The 22,070-nt window shown below is 40.5% G+C and overlaps 1 long non-coding RNA gene across 2 annotated transcripts in view; it reads left to right on the top strand.

Moving 5' to 3' along the window:
- Positions 1 to 22,070, top strand: part of LOC129536033 (uncharacterized) — a 57,794-nt gene that overhangs the window by 20,528 nt on the left and 15,196 nt on the right. For both annotated transcript variants that reach the window (XR_016037513.1, XR_016037512.1), the window contains exon 2: positions 15,088 to 15,223. This is a non-coding gene — a long non-coding RNA (uncharacterized LOC129536033). The remainder of the gene's footprint in view (positions 1 to 15,087; positions 15,224 to 22,070) is intronic.

Genomic DNA, 22,070 nt, shown 5'->3' with positions numbered 1-22,070 from the left:
AATCACAGCACGCCAGGCCTCCCTGTCCATCACCAACTCCTGGAGTTCACTCAAACTCATGTCCACAGAGTCGGTGATGCCATCCAGCCATCTCATTCTCCGTCGTCCCCTTCTCCTCCCGCCCCCAACCTTTCCCAGCATCAGAGTCTTTTCCAGTGAGTCAACTCGTCGCATGAGGTGGCCAAAGTATTACAGTTTCAGCTTTAGCATCAGTCCCTCCATGGGTCCATATCCCAACATCACCCCCTACTTGCTATTAAACTTTTGGCATGTTCTTTCAGGCTTCCATGCCTCAATGTCCTCATATGAAATGAGGATAAACACAGGACTTAGCTCGTAAGATTATTCTAGAGAATTAAAGGACCTAATTTATGTAAAGTCCCTGCTATCCTTATATGATGCTTCCCTACTAATTAGCAATGGATTTGGATATTAAAGTCTATCTTCATTTACCTTCTAAACAAATAAGGGTGTCATCCTATTATAAACATTCAAGGCATTCGACAAAAAGATCAAACTTATCATTTTGATAAGATTCCATAATCAATTTCATTCAGAAAAAAAATTCATTTTAAAGGATGAAATAATATAAGAAAACAAGATCTCAGTTTTAAAGTACAAAATCTCTTAATGTTCCCCCTCCCCCTTAAGATCTAGAGATCAGTCACAGTTCCAAAGTAATCACTAAAATGCATAAACAGCTGCTTCACTCTTGTTAACTGTTGCATGTTATTTTCAAGGAATTGCACAATACAAAAATTTTATATATATATAAAATAAAATTGAGGGAAAATACTTCAGGGTAAGTTCTGCTCTGATAGGTAGAAAGATAAATACATATATAGATGTGTAGAAGAGACAGGAGATAGATATAATGGGTGGATGGATGGATGGATTGGTGGTGGGAGAGAGGGAAGAAAGAGACAGGCTGGACTCCTGATCATGAGAAATACATCTTGAATTCCCTGGGTCAAATGGGTTGACTTTAAAAAACTCACAACATAAATGAAACTTTTTCTAAATCACTAAACATTGTTGATTCATAACATTTTTAAAAACTCAGGCAAAAGTGAAAATTGGAAAATCTCTCCTTAATATACCTAACTAGAAGGCAATGGCACCCCACTCCAGTGCTCTTGCCTGGAAAATCCCATGGACGGAGAAGCCTGGTAGGCTGCACTCCATGGGGTCGCTAAGAGTCAGACAAGACTGAGCGACTTCACTTTCACTTTTCACTTTCATGCATTGGAGCAAGAAATGGCAACCCACTCAAGTGTTCTTGCCTGGAGAATCCCAGGGATGGGGGAGCCTGGTGGGCTTCCATCTATGGGGTCGCACAGAGTCGGACATGACTGAAGCAACTCAGCAGCAGCAGCAGCAGAGGATTTAGACAGGAATGTGGAATGAAGTATATTGTTGTCAAAGACCAGATATATCAGAATCACATGGGAGAACTTAAAAAATTGTAGATACTTAGGTTTCCTTCCAGAGAGTTTGACCAAGTCTGGAGTACAGACCAGGAAACTGTATTTTACTCTGCGTTAGTTAAGGTAAGGTAGGCTGTAGTAACCAACAGATTCCAAAATATCAGTAGATTAACATAGTAGAAATTAATTTCCTGCTCACAAAATTGCTCAGAGTGAGGCTGGTGGGGAGGCTACCCTTCATGCAGTTACTCAGTAACCGAGACCCTTTCCATCTTATGGCTGGCTCCTCCATAATGAATAGTTTCACTGGTATTTGATCTTCCATCAAGTGGAAGAAGAAATGGCATGGAGGAGCTCATATGGAAAGTTCTAATGCATCTGACTAAAGTGGCATGGATTTTCCCTTTTACTCTTGTTCTTTTAAGGAGAACTTTGTTATATGGTCGCTCCTAACTGTAAGGAAGGGAGGAAAATACAGTATAGCTACTGGGCCAGTAAGTGGATTTCAGTGAGCAAGAATCAGTCTCTGCTGTGAGCACCTCACGTGATTTTGATGTACAACTGGTACAAGGTTGAAAATTCACAGGTGAACTATAAATTTGAATCAAAATAATCTAGGTTCCAAATAGTTGTCTAATCCTAGGCAAAATATTTCCCCTCTCTATGCCATAAACTTTTTGATTCCTCATCTTTTAAGTGAGGATTTTAAAATCCTACATCTTAAGATTCTTGTGAGATCAGCATGAGGTAATACATTTAAAACTATTAGAATAATAACCGACATTTAAGTCAATACTCATAAATAGTCAAGATAATAGTCAACATAACTACATTGTTGCTTTGGATAAAAAAGAAAGCATGGTTTTCATAAATGAAAGCATAATTTTCTGTTATCTGAGCTGACATCAGATGCAGCAGTATCAGAATAGATATATTATTCCAACTAAATTGTTGGATTGAGAAAGTTTGAGGAAGTAGAATCTTAACAGAAGTTGACTTCTTGCTCTCCTAAGCAAGTGTCAAGCACTTGGGCAGCTTCCCTCCAGGTGGTCATCCCGAGACCCAGTCTTTTTCTGTCTGGTGGCTCCACCTGGGGCTTTATCATCATCTTAACCAGTGTATAGAGACACCCTGCTGACACACTAGGTGATGTGATCTGAGCTAAGAATTAGGTATCTCAGTATCAGAATATCTGACGTTCACAGACAGAAAAATTACTTTAAGAATTAAAGTGAAAGAAATCTTAAAATATTGAGGGATTGAAAATGTTGGTAGTGTAGCTGTCAAATTGAGCTTTATAACAATCTGATTAACACATATTGCAATTCAGGGAGTTTGAGGTATTTTTAGATTTAACTTTTGCCACATACAAATTTGTCCCACTACACCCAAGGAACCCTGTGAGCACTCAGGTCCAGAATTGGAGCTGAGCTGTGCACTACTTATCATCTGAATCAACTGATACCATCACAGATGAGTTAAATTCTATATAATTTAAAGGATTAATTTACAGAGTAGTTCTGAAGTTTGGATTAGTGTGAGGACACTAATCATATATCAATTATATATCAGAAGCCGAGAATGATCTCTGTCTAGGATTTATTGAACTCAGTCACAGACTTCTTTTACAATAATATCCACCTGCATTTGCAGATTTTTGGGGAGAAGTTACAGTATGTACATGACAGTGAGAAATAACAATGTTAGTTTCTGAGAGAGACCACAAGAGAAAAATTGCATTTACAGTGGTTATTTTGTTAACATTTTTAGTAATCAACTGCTGAATAACTGAAACACAACCCCTAAGCCACAAGAGAATACCCATGCTCTTCTGGTCTTCAGATTCCAATTTGAGGAATGCACTCCTAATTAAAACAACTAAGAGGAAAATAAGTCCCTGTGTGCCTCATCTTCTTGGTTTCTCCATCATTTTCCAACTTTCCTGATTTCAAACCCCATTTCCCCTAACACCTTGGCATATTCTCACACTTTAGATCCTGTCATCCCAAATAAGCATCTCAAAACACAACTCCACTGACTTCCCTGATTCCACCCACTCACCCCTTAGAACTTGCTCTGGTTATGAATTGCTGACCTGATAAACCTATGAGGATCTGTCTCCTCCCACCGTAGGCATCACTGACAATGTGGCAGTCAGTGTTCTCAGCCCAGTAAGTCCTCTGCTTTTGAACTCTTGCCTTACCTAGGTCACATATCAGGGAAGTGGGAGGAAGAGGACACTTGGGGTACCTTCTATGTGCCAGTCCTTATAACACCATTTCATCACCCTGGTGATCTTGGGAAATTACTTGAGCAATACAGCTTCCTCTCCTACCTCTGCAAAATGAATATGGTTACAATTTCCTAGGCTCAAATAATAGCCACCGTTTATTTAGGTCCTCACTATGTGCCTGGTTCTCTGTTACATGTTAGATGTATTATCTAATCTAATTCTTAAAACATCCCCAGGGAGTAAGTCTTAGTATCATGCCCACATTTTTAGATGAGGAAACTAAGCAAAGGAAGGTTAAGTGACTCAATCAATCTGGATACAGTGCTTGGGGCATCAGAGTTTCCAGGTGATATGACTCAGCTGATTTATTTACTTCCGGCTGGATGGCATCACCGACTCGATGGAGGTGAGTTTGAGTGAACTCCGGCAGTTGGTGATGGACAGGGAGGCCTGGCGTGCTGTGATTCATGGGGTCGCAAAGAGTCGGACACCACTGAGCGACTGAACTGAACTGAAAGTGCAATAACATACAATAGAAAACTGTCATGACTAGAGGCACATTTAGCATAAATGCCAGAGTCCCATTGTGTCCTTTGTTAAACAGTACTTCTGTGTTGGTTCTTTACCACAAAAGCCTACTTCACCAAAAACCAAGTAACACAAACTTAAATTTGACCTAGTTTAATACAAATGTGGGTTGTGGTTCAATTATTCAGCAATCGCTTACTAAGAATTTAAACAGTTTTTAACAACCAGTATAAATGCAATCCTTCTCTTGTGGTCTCCCTCAGAAACTAACAGTGCTATTTGTCATGTACATACTGTACATGTACTGTCATGTACATACTGTAAATCCTCCCAAATAACCTGCATATGCAGAGAGAGCTACATTCCTACAGACACCATATTTCAAATGGTGTGGATTTAAAGAAGTGTCATAGAATGGGTCTTGAGATGACGTTCCAGCTAATTCAAGCACCATTAACTTTTACATTTACTGTCCAATTTACTGGCAGTGGCAATGAAACCTTGATTTTGCTCCATAATAGTCTATATTACTTTCTTCCTGTTTAATGAACAGATAAGCTCAAGGGGAGAGAATCCAAGAGCTGGTGTCAAGAGAATGGTCAGATCGGCCAGATAGCTGTGGTTCCCTCCACCATTTGGTACTCTGTAGCTGAAATGAGAAGGTAAACAGGTGGTACAATCTTACAGCAGCCAGTAGTCACCCCTGCCCTGCTGGCCACACTCTGCTCAGTCTGCCAGGCAGGAAGCGTTTCTAATAAAGAGAGAAACAAGGGTTATACACAGACTCCAATGTAAGAGCAAGCTGTTGCCTTCCTGTTTCCTACTGGGTTTTGCAGGCCTCCTTCAGCTACTCTGGGATGTTAGAATAAGCAATCTGTTTTGAGTTTGAAAAGGTTTGATGTTCCTTTGTGTGGGGGTGTTCAATTCATCAGAAGAAAAGAAGTGCCAGCCTCCTGCTCTCAGTGCTGTAGCATGGAAATGTAGCACATCCTACTCTGACATTTCTCTTCTGCCTCCTTAGCCCCCGTTGCAAGATTGTGGTTTCCAGATTGTTTTGCTGTTTCTTTCTCTAAATTAGTTTTACTTTTCATGCCAACAGTCTTCAGTTCAGCTCAGTTCAGTCAATCAGTCGTGTCCGACTCTTTGCGACCCCACGAACCACAGCACGCCAAGCCTCCCTGTCCATCACCAACTTCCAGAGTTCACCCAAACTCATGTCCATTGAGTTGGTGATGCCTTCTAACCATCTCATCCTCTGTCGTCCCCTTCTCCTCCTGCCTTCAATCTTTCCCAGCATCAGGGTCTTTTCCAGTGAGTCGGTTCTGCATTAGGCAGTCAAAGTATTGGAGTTTCAGCTTTAGCATCAGTCCTTCCAATGGATATTCAGGACTGATTTCCCTTAGGATTGACTGGTTTGATCTTCTTGCTGTCCAAGGAACTCTCAAGAGTCTTCACCAGACCACAGTTCAAAACCATCAATTCTTCGGTGCTCAGCCTTCTTTATGGTCCAACTCTCACATCCATACATGACTACTGGAAAAACCACAGCTATGAGTGCTGTACTCCCAGCCTTTACAGGCAAGGTTTCCTGCTCTGCCTTGGCCCAGGCATCAACCTTCACCAGCTCTAGATCTAGCCCAAACCAACTCCCCAAAGGATCTCTTCTCTACCCTCCAAGTCTATGGAGACTTTACCCACTTCTGGTTTTTATAACTGTTCATTATCTAAATCGCATCCACCTCTACCGCTCCCTTCCTAGTCAGGGGAGGGAAAGAGGGCAGAGGCTCTGATGTCTCATTGCAAGTCTCTGATGGTTATCTCTTCATCTATCATAGTAAACTATAGACTATGGAATTAAGGAGAATAAAAGATTAGTTATCCTCTGAGAATAACTTTAAGTGTTAAACTACTTGGGAGTATCTAAATCTTTAAAGGGAAAATAAGTGCAAGAAAAACAACCCACGAGTGAGGGTGGATTTTTAAATTCTTAGTTAGAAGAGTTCTAGCTGGTTTTCAGATACAGGGTCTGATCATTCGAGTGGTTGCTGCAGTGTAGAAATGGGAGCCACCAGGAACCAGGGCCAGATGACTTATTTTTAGTATTTAGACAAACATCTCTGTACAATTTAGATCTGAGAATCAGGGTTCAGGATTTGGGATTTCTAGGGAAACAAGCCCAGCCCCACTTCCTCCCAATGTGGTGGTGGTGGAGGTGGGTGCTGCAAGTGAAACACCACACAGTTATGGAAGCCTTAACTTCCTGGTATAGCAGTTACACAGAGCAGTTTTCTTGACCTCAGGAATTTCCCGTCTTTAACAGATGAATGTTTAACATACAGACATATATCTACATACACACATACTATATACACACATACAAAACGTGAGCTGCACTAATTTTGTGTTGCAGGATAGGGGAGTCGAGGGGTACTGGGGAAACGGACACATTTTCAATAGGTTTCTCATTATTTTTCTGCATTGGCTTCTTTTTGTCCCCCTTCTCTACAAGGATGGTGTTTAAAAAAATTAATGCATATTTAATTTTCTTAAAAGTTTATATCTTTTTCTTAAAAGACAAATATGTTTAATCAGTGAACTACTGACCTCCTCTGCTTCATTTTTCCTGCTAACCTATTAACAACTAGAATACGGTTCTGCAGAGTCCAACTTGAAAAATGCCAAGTGTGATGGTTAATTTTATGTGTCAACTTGGCTGAGCCACAGTGCTCAAATATTTGGTCAAACATCATTCTTAAGGTTCCTATGAGGGTGTTTTTTGTATGAGATATACATTTAAATCAGTGGACTTTGAGTAAAGCAGATTGCCCTCCTTAAGGTATGTGGGCCTCTTCCAATCAGCTGAAAACCTGACTAGAACAAAAGGCTTGACTTCCCCTGAGCAAGAAGGAATTCTACCAGCAAACTGCCTTTGGACTTAAACTGTAACTCTTTACTGATTCTTCAGCCTGCTGATCTTCCCCATCAGATTTTGGATACACCAAGCCTGCATAATTGCAGAAACCAATTTCTTAAAATAAATTTCTTTATATATATATGTGTGTGCATATATACTGGTTCTGTTTCTCTGGAGAACCTTGACTAACACATTAAATTAATGTGAATTTGGAAAACAAAATGGAGTCTATTTCCAGATAGACTGTTATTCATTGTAAAAGGAGCAATAAGAACACACACATTTCTAACACTCTATACAAATAGATTTTGAGATAAAGGGCAGTTAAAAACCAGACACTGTGATCAACTGTGAAACATGTCAAAACAAAGTAAATCTTAAAGGAAAAACACCACCATAAGAAGTAAGGAATTAAGACATCGAAAAAAAAAATCCTAGATTCTTACTGAGGGACTATCTAAAGCAAGCCAGACAGACATGAAGCTTTAAGCTGATATGCTGGCAGATGCTTCAACTCAGAGCTGGCTGATGTGTTCATGCGCTCAAAATAGAGCCACGGAAAGAGGGATGTGGAGTCATGTGCTCTGCATGATAAAAGCACAACTAGAGAAAAACTGGAGAAACCAACACACCAAAAACACAGAGTCAGTGTAAGGATTGGAAGGGAAACGCCTGAAACAATTCCCAGGTCCCTTGCTGATCTTTTCACTGAGCACAAGACAAGGTACCAGAAGCAAGTCATCCCACCCTGTACCTTGAGATGGGATGACTTCACTTTCCCTTTATCCATGCTAATTTGACACCTCTACATTTCTGAAAGCTTCTGTTAGAAATTTTTTTAAACAATTTTTCAGATACTTTTTCTAAGTATCTGAACACCGCAACTTTGCTTAACTGGACTTACAGTCCACTCATTACCCAGCACATTAACTGTTTAATTTGATTTCAATACTATGTGGTCTCCTAAAAAAATGTGATGTTTACAATAAAAACACAAGGGCATATATTCTTAAAAAGTCAAAGGAAAAAAGTCAACAAATAAAATGGAAAGCGAAATTATATTCTATTTTAAGAAAAAAGCAATAGAAAAACAGCAAAGTCTCAATTCCAATTCAACAAGCATTAACTAGAGACTTCTTTGCAAATCTGCTTCATCAGCACAGCACGGATGTTAAATGGGGTGCCACTAGCAGTTGTGGCCTAAGATCCAGTTACATAACTGCTCTGAGTCTCTCTTCTTCTAGTTTCAGAATGGAGATAATAGGGGAAAAAATCTAAACTTTCCCTCCAACTTACCACAACTCCAAATTATTAGTTTTTTCTCCATTCCTAACCCAGTGAAAATTCCTGAAAGAAAAGTTTAGGAGAGAAAGGAGAAGCAACATTGACTGTGTACCAACTATTCGTTTGCACACTATAAATTATCTCATTTAATCACCATAAACCTGTGAGAAAACATTTTTATCAATATACACATGTAATAGAGTCTTAGAGGTTTCAAGGCTTAGATCAGAAGATGCAGATGACCTAAAATCTATTCTCTTGTGAAGCATAGCATGGAGTAGTGCTCCACAGAGCAGGATACCTAGGTCAACCAGCCTTAGAATCACTCAGAATGCCTGTTAAAACCGAAGATTTCCATTTAATTTCACACAAACCTGTTTTTAATTTCAACCTTTTGATGGTAGCAGAATTTCAATCTCTTGACAGTAGTGGTTTTCAATAAACCACTCACTGCCATGATTCCTCTGCACACTCAAGAGCCATTGGCTCACTGGTTAAGAGAATGAACTTTGAAGTTTTGCTATATTCTAATATGTGACCCGGGTCATATTATTTAACCTCTCTGAGATTCTCTACCTTATCCAAAGCATGAAGATAACAGAACCCTGTAAGGTTACTATAATGATTAAATAATGGATGCACAGTGCGAAGTTCTGGTCTGGAACATAGTAATTATTATTACCTCCACATGACATTAATTTTATTTCCTCTTTGCTTTCTCATTCAACTTCAGGATTTATTAGGTTTGGTTTCCTCCCTATCATTCAACTGAAAGCAGGCAAGTGCATATCCTAAGCGGACTCCTTGCCAAATCCAATGACCTTTTTTTAAAAATCTCCTTCATCTTTGTATCCAGTTTGCCTATCAATTAGTCGTGAAAACTGTATTGTACAACTGCTCTGGACCATACAGTGGGCCACATGTAAGGTACACAATGGTGAATATGTCAGGTGCAATCTCTACCCTCATGGAGCATTCAGGCTTGTGCTGGGACTTTGACTTCAACTAGTAACTGCATATAACCACATTAAGAAATTATACAATCAAAGAAAAGAACAGTGTGCCCTAAAAGAGAGTGACAGAGGGATATTTCATAAAGGGGTGTCAGGGAACGTCTGGGACCAGAGAAGGCAGATTCCTTCCCACAGAAAGAACAGCAGCAAGTGGGAAGACTGTAAGGTAGAAAATAGCTTCTCAGAGTGAAGAAATAAAACAGCATCCATGTAGTTGGACAAGAGGAAGGGTGGTGTGAAATGACCCAGGAGAATAGGCATGGGCTTAGTGAAACAGGGCCTTGTAAATCATGCTGAAATTTTCGACTGAATTCCAAGGGCAACTTGGGGCCACTGGAGGACTCCAAGCCAGAGATAATACAATCACTGTGGCTGTGATCTGGAGAATGGATTAGAAGTGGGCTAGGAGAGACTGAGAGATCAGTTGGTTAGGGGGTTTTGGTTATGGATGCTGAAAATGGAAGTAGACACACAAGTAGAAGAACCTGAGATAAGTTTTTGGGGGAAAATTGAAAGAATCTGGAGATGAGCTGGATGTGGAAAATAAAGAAGAGAGAATGAAAGTGTAGTCGTTCAGACGTGTCCAACTCTTTGCGACCCCATAGACTGTAGTCCATCAAGCTCCTCTGTCCATGGGGATTCTCTGGGCAAGAATACTGGAGTGGGTTGCCATTTCCTTCTCCAGGGGATCTTCCTGACCCAGGGATTGAATCTGGGTCTCCCTCATTACAGGCAGATTCTTTATCATTACTCCCAAGCTCAACTTTGAGCATCAGGCTGAATAGTGGAGCCATTTACCAAGAAAAGACACAAAATCACTGTCTGGGGAAAGGACCAGGATCTGTATATTTCTAGAAATCTCCCAGATGATTCCAATGAGAAAAATCAAAAAAGAGGGGTGGTATGGAGGAGAGTAGTTAAGTTTAATGACTAATGATTGTATCTTTCTTTGGAGGTAGCTTGCCTTGTTCAAAATTTGTCACTGGGGAACTTGGCTTCCTCATTTGTAAAATGGAAATAACAACAGAATATATGTTATGGAGCTGTTGTAAACCATTAATCTTATAAAATATTTGGAACGTTTTCAAGCTACCCTTCTTATATCAGTCAGTTGAATCAGCCAGGTGCTTTCACATCTCCAAGCTCTTGCTTCTCCTTTTCCTTCTTCCATGTTGTGATATCCTATATTCTCTTCAGAGAGAGTCTTCCTTGACTACTCCCCATACTACCACCATCCCCAGCCAATCATCAGGGCCATTTCTCCTGGTGCATGATCATAGAATTTAACACATTCCATTCCATTCAGTCACTCAGTCGTGTCTGACTCTTTGGGATCCCATGGACTGCAGCACACCAGGCCTCCCTGTCCACCACCAGCTCCCGGAGTTTACCCAAACTCATCTCCATTGAGTTGGTAATGCCATCCAACCATCTCATCCTCTGTCGTCCCCTTCTCCTCCCGCCTTCAATCTTTCCCAGCATTAGGGTCTTTACAATTATTTCTTTATTTGTTTGTCTCCTGAACAAGACTTTAAACTTCTGGAAGTAACCGGCCTTATCTTACACAAACTATGTCCACAGAACTTACTCTGATGTCATAGACTGAAATCCAGAATGAGTTTGTTGGATTTAATTGAATTTAGCTAAGTTAAAAAACATGCCACCCTCAGGGAACAGATCTTATAAACTCTGGTTTAATTATGTTGTCATATGATGCAAACACAGCAAGGTAAAACGCAAGGGATATAAAAAGTTTACCCTAAATGGCTATTTAGGCACAAACTTAAGCCTAAACCAGTCATGCCAAACATAACACCTTTCTTATCTGCCTCTCATCTCTGCTTTGTTCTTCCTGGGCAATGTGGGGCCCATGCCTTTCTGAGGAACAGAAGAAGGGGGAAGGCAGTTGGGGAGGAAGAGACATACTCCTACAACTTTACAAAACCTTCCTTCACTCCTTAATGGTGGAAAGGAAGGTAGAGAGAGCTGCTGCATGTGCTAGAAGAAGCGTGTCAGGCTGGTTTGAGCCCTCTGTACCCCTGTGGCTTGGCACAGTCGGTCTAAACACCAGCAGGCAAATACCAGTGACTTTACAGGCAGAGCAAACTGGCACAGAGCAAATTGGCCCAGAACAATTTTTGTAAGAGACCCATGGTTTTCATCATGACCTTGTATGGAAGAAAAACTTGATCACCTTCATGCTAAAGCTTCCGGAGCCTTCAACCTCCAAAAAGCATGCATGATGGACTGGTTGTACACTTTAAACCAAAGTAACTTCAGAATCTCACCCCACTCATGTTAATGCTTCTGGAGACCTCAATCTCCAGAAATTATGCAGGAAATAGTGGTCAGGCATCTGAGACTGAAATAACCTGATAAAAGGTTTGGATCCTTGAGAGAAAAAATGAAAAGAATTTGTCATTCTATTCTTTAATCTCAAGGCAAATGGGCATAGCAGGAGGCAGTTTGAAATGTATAAACTGACAGTTTTTGGAGTCAAACAAATCTGAGTCCAGTCCTGACTCATTCACTTTTTAGTTCCTATGCTCATTAAAGTTAATACTAAATAATAATGATAATAACAACAGCTAACACCAACCAGTCCATCCGAAAGGAGATCAGTCCTGGGTGTCCATTGGAAGGACTGATGTTGGAGCTGAAACTCCAGTACTTTGGCCACCTGATGCGAAGAGCTGACTCATTTGAAAAGACCCTGATGCTGGGAAAGATTGAGGATAGGAGAATGGGACGACAGAGGATGAGATGGTTGGACTCACCAACCGTCACCGACTCAATGGACATGAGTGTGGGTAGGCTCCGGGGGTTTGTGATGGACAGGGAGGCCTGGCGTGCTGCAGTTCATGGAGTCGCAGAGTTGGACACGATTGAGCGACTAAACTGAACTGAACACTTACATATGTTTATTACATGCCAGACTGTTCTAAGTGCCTTACATATGTTAACTCATCTTCAGTTCAGTTCAGTTCAGTCGCTCAGTCGTGTCCAATTCTTTGCAACCCCATGAATCACAGCACGCCAGGCCTCCCTGTCCATCACCAACCCCCGGAGTTACTCAAACTCATGTGGATCGAGTTGGTGATGCCATCCAGCCATCTCATTCTCTGTCCTGAGAAAAATAAAATCCACCAAGGAAGACACTTCTACCATATTTTACAGTGAAAGAAACAGCCCTTCACTGTTAGAATGATTGAGTAAATGGTACATGCTAGTAAACGGCAAAGCCAAGATTCAAGCCTAGGCAGTGTAGGTTCTGAACCCATGTAGTCTGGCTTCAAACACCAGGCTTACATCCACTGCATTTCCCTGCCTCCATGTGCCTCAGTACATCATCTGACTTGGCGAATCTATGTTTCATTGTCAAGTGGGTATAAGGAGGCCAGCCTTAGGGACATGTTGAAGGATACAGTGTAGAGAGAACCCTGGATACCAAAGGAGCGCCTAGACTAAGTCAAGTGCCTTTAATTTTCAAGCTGTATGCTCATAATGTATTATGTGAATTCTAGGAAAATGCTAATAAATGTTAATTATCTAGAGTATCCAAGAACAGCAAATATATGGGTGGGTGGGTTGGACAAATTGGATGCTCCAGAATGTACTTTTCTGAAATTTTAATTGATCCAGAAGGCAGTTTTAGTCTATAAAGTCAATTATCTCAATAATAAACCATGGCTTTTTGTCAACAGAAGCCCACCAAAGAGCAACAACCAGCTGGAGGTATGAGTCAAAAGGTGGGAGAGCCTGAGGGAAAACAATTATTTAGATCTGGAGCAGCCAGTTCCGGAAAAGTTCCTGATGTATGATCAGAACATTTCCAGAAGAGAAGAGGGAAGGCCAGTGTAATGAGAGGAACCTGCACGATCAATGGCACTGAGGTGTGAATGAGAACTCCCTGTTCTCAGGGTTAGAGCAGAGTGAACAGTGAACAACAGCCAGGATGACGGAGGCCTGGGAAGCTGGACAGGGTGATGGACGTCACACAGTGGAGTGTGCATTCCATTCTATGTGTGACAGGGAGCCACCAAGAGTTTTGGAAAGGACATCAGACTTGTGCTTTAGCAAGACAATTTGTGCAGTGTTGTGTGTAGATTAAAGTGGAAAGTATAGCCATCAGGGAGATCAATTTTGAGGTAGAAAGTATAACGGAATTTCTTTCACACCAATATATTAAAATACACACCAAAATACACACTGTATTAAAATCTTAAGAGAAGGACCAAATATTATTTGTACTAAGACTGAAAATAAATCATTACTGCCTCTAATAAGATTAAATTCAAAAACTGTAGTTCTTAGCAAAACTGCCACGTAAAATTTTAGACACACAGAGAAAATAATTGTAGAAATATGCACATATTTCCACCAAAGAATGGAATCTGGACGAAGTAGGCGAAGTAAGCAAAGAAGTAAACAGCGTTCAGAGCTTAAGAAATGCCTTGCTTTTCACCAAGAAGGGCCAACACTCTTTTCTTTGAATTGGTTCTTGTATTTCCTTGAAAAGAAATGATAGTGTTGTGGAAAATTCAACTATTGAAATAACAACGAAAACTGCAACCCAATATAAGGAAACTGGTATTATGTCAAAGCAACAAGTCACTGAACTTTTGACCCGCACACCCAAAAAAGTGGAGAGAATGTTTCAAAAGAATCAAGTCTGAATAATAGAAAACAGCACACCACTTCCCCTCATCCACACCTGACCTTGGGGGGACAAACAGGAACTTGGCTAACTTAGGCCGTCCACACTGGTCATTAATTCTCCACAGAATCCAAAGCCAAAATACTGTTTCTTCAAGGTCCCTCCCAAGACCCTCTTTCTAAGTGACATGTCCCCTCACTGAATATTCTTCCCCGTACTGATCATCCTCACTACTTGTATGGGTAATTAGTCTAAATATTTGTTCTTCTCAAACAGGGCCTTTTAACTATTCTTTAAATATTTTATGTATACATAATTTGTTTCTCCAATTTAACAGTAAGCATTTAAAGTGGGAATGTTTGGGTACATTTTTATAATACTTTCATTGGGGCATACAAAAAGAAAAAACGATAAAGCAACAGTAACAGCTAAGCCAGTTTGAATGCTAGCCATGTTTTCAGCATTGTTTCAAAATCTATACATGTATCAATCATTACAACAGCTACATGAGGTTGATGCCATTATTGCCTCAGTTCACACTTGAGGACACTGATGTATAGGAGAGGTAATCATTTTTACCACAGTTACACAGCTTGTACGCATATGATCTCAGGAAGTCTGATACCAGAATTATGCTTCAAAGTACCATCTACTGTATTATTTTCTTTGAATTTGAATTCAAAAAGAAATTTGAAAATCAGAGGTGCTAGGTAGGAACTGGAGACATGATCTGGGATCAAGTAAGGTTTGGTGTTTTAAGACTTTGAGAAACAATTTTTTCGTAGCCTCCAAAAGATTTTGTGGGCCATCATACAGAGGGTCATCTTTAACTGGGACACCAAGAGAAACATGGTGTCTTGGACCTCTGCCTCCACTGTATTGCCTCTATTTTAATCTGCTGTCACTTACTGTGATCTGAAAATAGTGTGAATAAAGCAAATAAAGTGGTAGTAAGTAGAAGATGCATACCAAACAGAAAACATATTCACTTCTCACTGAACCAATAAACTCTTCTCTCACTTTCTGTTTAGTTAATGGCTGTGACTGGCATGTGAGAAGAGTGAGGAGAAATGACTTCAGTGGCCCCACAGGAGTTCGGAGCAGAGAGCAGGGCATCATCAGGTCTGGCACTGTTCTTGGGCACCAAGTCCCTCATCTACCACCACAGTAAGTACCTGCCTTCCTTTAAGCCAGAACAGCACACCCCACTGGAAAGCAGGGCTGAGCTGTGAAAGCGACAGGTACTATCTTCAAGCTGTCCTGGTCTTTGAGGCTTTGCATTCTTGAGCGGTCTACTCATTGTGTTTCAAATTCAATTTTTCTAGAGTACAGCTTGGCCTTAACTTTCCTCTCTGACTCACAGGTTTCAGTATACTCTCTTCTCTAGTTCTATCCCTAGGCTCACTTGAGTACCTGGCCAGCTCGCCATATTCTCATGAAGGGAGGGTTTGACCATAGGTAATATCAGAGTACAGACTCTGGACCAACCTGCACCTTAACTCACTCCTACCCTTATTATACCCATCATGGATCATGCACAAGGCCTATTCTGGGCATAACTGGCAGCAGGGAGATTGTAATAGGACACCTGAGGCCCTACTAGGTAAGCTTCTGGTAATGACATGACAAGTAAGCCATCAAACCACTGTGCTGCCTTGAGACCACCACGTAAGAGAGCCTGGCCAGCCTCCATGAGGAGAGAGACCACTGCAGTCAACACACAGAACCAACCTCGAGAAATGTGAGTGAGGTCCTCTCGTCTCTGCTGTGCTGGCAGATGACTGCAGCCGTATCAGGAGTGACCCCAGGCAGGGCAACAAAAGAATCATCCAGCTGAGCCCTGGCTCCTCAGATCTCAGACCTTCCCTGCCCAAACTGCTAAAATGTAGTAATTTATGAGCAGATAATATTAAGGAGATTTTGGCAAGGTTTGTTATGAAGAAATAGATAACTTCTAAAAACTCCAAGTGAAAATTGAGGAAAGAATCTTAATATACCATGATACAACATACTACCTTCTTCAACAGTCACCATTAAACCAAGGTGCAGCGTCTAACTGCCCTTTCAGTACTGCCACAACTACAACAACATCACACGTGCACACATTCTCCAATCTCTTGCCTGCTCTATCAGGTGTTCTTCTGGACTTTCCATTTCTCTGTGTCCATATTGCTATATTTCTAGCTCAGTCCTTTTAACTAATCTCATTCCCATATTTCCAGTTTCTTCAGTATATGAAGAGTAGCCATCACTTACTATGTACCAGAAACTGTCAGCTTTTCACCATCAACTTATCAAGCAGACACCATTGTTCTGTTCACTTTATATAAGAGAAAGCTGAAGTACAGTAGATTAAGTCTACTCAAAGTCACAAAGCTAGTAATGGTTGATGGAGCTAGGATTTGAATTCAAGCAGAAAGGCTCAAATTCAAACCCTTAAAATTTACACTGGGCTGTTCAAACTCTCCAGGTGACCCCTCAACCCCCCAGGCTCTCCAGACTTTACATTTCAAAACCAAACTCATCCTTTTCTCTTACAAACCTCACATTCCCTTCTTTGATAAACACCGTTTACTTACATGCCCAAAGAATAAACTTCCCACACGGCTGATGAGGAACCTCACCCCCTGGAATCCACGCCCTCTCATTCATCTCACTATCATTGCCTTACATCAGGATATCATTATTTTCATCTTAAATAACTGCAAATAGGCTTGCTGCTAGTCTCCTTACCTGTGACTGGATGGGTGAGTCACTTTTCCTCTTCACTATCTTTTTGTTTTCCCTCAACCCATACCTACATCATTAAGGATATACTTTGCCAGCAGACTATACCATGATAGGTACAAGATAGTTGGCCATACTGGTATGAGTATGACTATGTATGATTACTGGAGCTTGTGGGTGTGTGTTTGTGTACCTGTATGTTTAAGAGGTAAGTGTTGCTTGTGGATAGGGCAACCAATTCCTTCCAGTTTGCCCTGTCAAATTTCCCCTATTTTAGGCCTAACAGTCTTGCATCCCAGAAAACTGCTGCCTTCCAGGCAAAACCCGACAACTGGTCAGCCTTCCAGAGGGAGTGACTGAGTATAGGATTTAACTAAGTGACTCAATGTTGAAGGCTGTGCTGATGTTCTGCTTCCACTGAAGCCAGTTGACATTATGGCTTCTCTCTCTCCCTTTCACAAAACTAACCAGAAAGAGGAGTGATAATAAATACCACCAGTCTCTTATATCCTCATTTAAATCAACCTACCAGCATCCTCTGAAATAGATGACTGTGGTGTGCTTCTTAAAATGCTATCTTCACTTGGTTTCCAGCCCTCACACTCTCCTGATTTTTCTCTAGTCTTAATTTCTCAACCTTCTTGGTGACTCCTCTTTCATTGTCTATCTTCATGCTGGAAAGCTCCAACTTTCTGTTTGGCCCTAGTGATATTCTCTTTCTGTATCTACTGGATACATGACCTTATCTAATATACTCTCAAGTTCAGAATCAATTATAGAATAAAGTCAAGAAAAGAGATTAAAATGTCACTTTGTTACTCATTTTTAATATATGGAGAATATGGTTGAGTCACAGATAACTGGGCTTGCTAATATTTTAGTAACTAACCCATTCAGAGATAGTTACATTTAGACAACCACAGGTTTCTCCCAAAGCAAACAGACTTTTGAAAAACTCACAATATGAAAGATTAGAAAATGTATATTCTCTGAAGGTAGATATCCCCCAAAGATACAAGAAATTAACTATGAATAGTGGATTCTGTCTTCCAAAATGACCAATTAGTTATGTCAACCCTCCTCCCCTGGGGAAGAGTGACTAAGAAGACAGTAAGAAGTTAGGACTGGGACACTGATGGCAGTTGGACCTCCCTTGTAGCTCAGTCGGTAAAGAATCTTCCTGCAATGTGGGAGACCCGGGTTCAATCCCTGGGTCAGGAAGATCCCCTGGAGAAGTAAATGGCAACTCATTCCAGTATTCTTGCTTGGAGAATCCCATGGACAGAGGAGCCCAGAAGGCTAGTCCACAGGCTTGCAAGTGTCGGAAACAATATACCAATTTACTTTAATGACTTTCCACTATATCTCCAGCTTCAAAATCTTCCCTGAGATTCAGATTTACATGTCCACCCACCTACCCAACCTCTCTGCCTGAAAGTCTATTAAGCATTTCAAACTCAACATGTCTAATAGAGAACTTGAGTTTTTCATTATCCTCTTCACTTCTGGGCTAGTTTGCTAGGTTTGCTTGGGTATTGCTATGCCATAATAAAATGCCATAGGCTGGGAGGCTTAAACAACAGAAATTTATTTTCTCACAGTTCTGGAAGCTGGAAATCTACGATCAAGGTGCCAGCAGGGTTGGTTTCTCCTGCGGTCCCTCTCCATGGCTTGCAGACAGCCTCCTTCTCATTTACTTCAGTGCCTTTTCTCTGTGCACATGCATCCCTGATGTCTTTCTCTTATAAGAACACAAGCCATATCAGATTAGAGCCTGTCTTATGAACTTATTTAACCTTAATTTCCTCTTTAAAGGCCCTATCTCCAACTGCAGTCACATTGCGAATTAGGGTTTCCAAACAGAAAGTGGGAGAAAGACAGAATCCAGTCCATTAACAACATTTTTCCACAATCTGGCCCCCATTTCAGGAAATGGCACTATCATTGGCCAGCTGCCAAAACTTTAGGAATCGTGTAGGACATATCCAGCACATTAGCAAGTTATTAACACCATTTCCATATCCCACCACCTCAGACTCCAGGTTCAACCATTATCTTATACCTGCTCTATTGAGACAGTCTCCTAACTGGTTTTCCTGCTTCCTTTCTTGCCTTTCCTGCTTCCTTTCTTGCCCTGCCATAGTCTATCTTCCATATATCCATCAGAGGTATCTTTAAAAGTAAGTCAGATGTTACTGCTCCTCTGATTTGAACACTCCAATGGCTTCTCATTACTCTAGAATAAAACCCAGTATAGTCTCTGGCTCACCATGATCTATCCCTTACCTCGCTGTCCTTACTGCACATCACACCTCCCTGCCACTCCCTCACCTTCAGTCACTTTGGCCTCCTTGATTTTCTTAAAGCAGGAAAAGCTCATTTCTGTGTCACAACCATTGCAGTGTGGTGGTCCTTGTCCTTCTGCCCAGAACTCTGTAGGATTGTTTCTCCTTCTATTTATATGTCTACAATTGTAACTTCCCTAATAGAATCTTCCTTGACTTCCTTATTTACAATACAACCCCCCCTCCCCCCAACCATGACTCTCTACTCCTTTACCCTCCTCTATTTTCCTTCAAAGCATTTATGACTACCGGAAACTACAGTGGATTTGTATTTGATTAGTTGTTTACTATGAGTCTTTTCTATTAGACTGGAAGCTTTGAGAAGCTTCTTGTTCTCTACTGTACTGAGAACAGTCCTTTAGCACAAAACAGAAAATTTGATCATGCTACTTCCTTTCTTAAGTGCTCCAGCATCTAACTTCTCAACCAGTTAAAATCTTAGCTTTTTATGCGATATATAATAAAGTCTTCCTACTCTTCAGTTTCACCTCGAGCTATTCTGACCATACAGCCTGAACTCCAGCCCCTAATAACCTTTTCAAGACCAGAGTCATGCTCACTCATCTTGGAATGTTTGACCTCTAGCATAGTAACTGGCACAAAATGGCTACAAAGCAACTGACATTAAGTGGCAGGAATTATTATATAAAGCAGAGAGCATAAAGTGTCTGCATTTTACATTTAACTAGTTTGCTACTATGTTGATAAAATGGTGATAATAAGATTATCTCTATCAATTCCACAGTTTTATTGCTTTTTCAAAAACATCAAATTCATTAATATTTATAAAGCACCTGCTATGGGCCTGGCACCATCCCAGGTGGTGGGAATACATTAGTGAGTAGATCAGATGAAGATTTCAGCCTTCATGGAATTTACGCTCTAGTAAAGGGAAGATATTTAAACACACACACACAAACACACACACACAGCCAAGTGCAACAGAGAGAACTAAATCAAGAAAGAAGGGTGAAGAGTATCTGGTGCAACGCATATCACATTTCACATCTGGTGGTCAGCAAAGTCCTTACAAGGCTGATGACATTTGAACAGAGACTTGAAAGTGTTAAGGGAACAAGCCAGGTAGGAGGTTCTGGGGAAAGAACATTCCCTTCAGAGGACACAACAAAGGCAAAGGCCCTGAAACAAGAGCATGGTTTACAGAGCTCAAGGCTACATTAAAAGTCATAAAATAAGTATCAGTAAATATAAAAGGATCAAATCAGACGTATGCTCCAAGACCACAATTGAATTGAAGGTGGGAGGAGAAGGGAACCACAGAGGGTGAGATGGTTGGATGGCATCACCAACTCAATGCACATGAGTTTGAGTAAATTCCAGGAGTTGGTGATGGACAGGGAGGCCTGGTGTGCTACAGTCCATGGGGTCGCAAAGAGAGGAACACAACTGAGTGACTGAACTGAACTAAACTGAACTGAACTGATAATAAATTTAATAAATAACAAGCATCTCTGGATAATCCCCCAATATTTGGAAACTAAACACACTTCTAACTACCCCATGGATCAAAGAAGAAGTTAAAGGGAAAATTAGAAAGTACTTTAAACTGAATGAAATTGAAGACACAAAATACCCAAATTTTGTGAAATTTATAGAACTAAAACACCTATATTAGAAAAGAACAAAAGTTTGAAATTAATGACTTCAGCTTCAGAAGCCAAAAAAATAAAAGCATATAAAACCCAAAGTAAGGAGAATAAAATATACTGATAAAGATCAGAGTAGAAAATAATGAAATAGAAAATACAAAAAGAAAAAAAAAGAGAGAGAGAATTAAAAAAAAAACTTACTCTTCAGGAAATCAATAAAACTGATAAACCTCTCATAAGCAAGATCAGAAAAAGAAGACACAAACTACCAATATCAGGAAGGAGAGAGGTTACATGACAAATTCTACTGGTATTAAAAGAAAAATAAAGAAATATTATGAACAATTTTATGCCAAGGAATGCAACTAACCTTGCTGAAACGTACAAATTTCTGGAATAGTGTGATCTACCATAGCTTATTCAAAAAAGAACAGATAGTGAATAGCCCTATATCTATGGTTCAAGATGGTGGAGTAGAAGGACATGTGCTCATCTCCTAATGAGAGAGCACCGAAATCAAATCTATTTTTAAATGCCATCTACTGAAGTTGAATAAAAACCCTTTCCACAAAGAAACATCTAGGACCAGATGATTTCATCAGTGAATTCTACCAAACATTTAAGCAAAGTATAATACCTATTCTAAACAAACTATTCTAAAAAATTTAACAGGAGGGAAAGTAAAAGATGCTTGCTCCTTGGAAGAAAAGTTATCACTAACCTAGACAGCACAGTAAAAAGCAGAGATATTACTTTGCCAACAAAGGTCCATATAGTCAAAGCTATGGTTTTTCCAATAGTCATGAAGGATATGAGAGGTGGACCATGAAGAAGGCTGAGGGCTGAAGAATTGGTGCTTTTGAACTGTGGTGCTGGAGAAGGCTCTTGAGAATCTTCTCAAGAAGTTCAAGGGACAACAAGAAGATCAAACCAGTTAATCCTAAAGGAAATCAAACTTGAATATTCATTGGAAGGATTCAGGCTGAAGCTGAAGCTCCAATACTTTGGCCACCTGATGCGAAGAGCCAACTCACTGGAAAAGACCCTGATGCTGGGAAAGACTGAGGGCAGGAGGAAAAGGGGGCAACAGAGGATGAGATGGTTGGATGTCATCACTGACTCAATAAACATGAATTTGAGTAAGCTCTGGGAGATTGTGAGGGACAGGGAAGACTGGCATGCTACAGTTCATGAGGTCACAAAGAGTAGGACATGACTTAGTGACTGAATGACAGTACTTTCCAACTCATTCTCTGAGACCAGCATTATCTGATACCAAAACCAGGAAAGATAGTAATGAAAACTAAAGCTCTTGTGAGAATAGATGTAAAA

The sequence above is a fragment of the Moschus berezovskii genome, chromosome 6 (genome assembly GCF_049115385.1).
Source record: "Moschus berezovskii isolate FMDL1 chromosome 6, NW_MosBer_1.0, whole genome shotgun sequence".
NCBI lineage: Eukaryota > Metazoa > Chordata > Mammalia > Artiodactyla > Moschidae > Moschus > Moschus berezovskii.
Note: the sequence above shows the minus strand (reverse complement) of the source record. Positions and strands in the feature narration are given on the sequence as shown.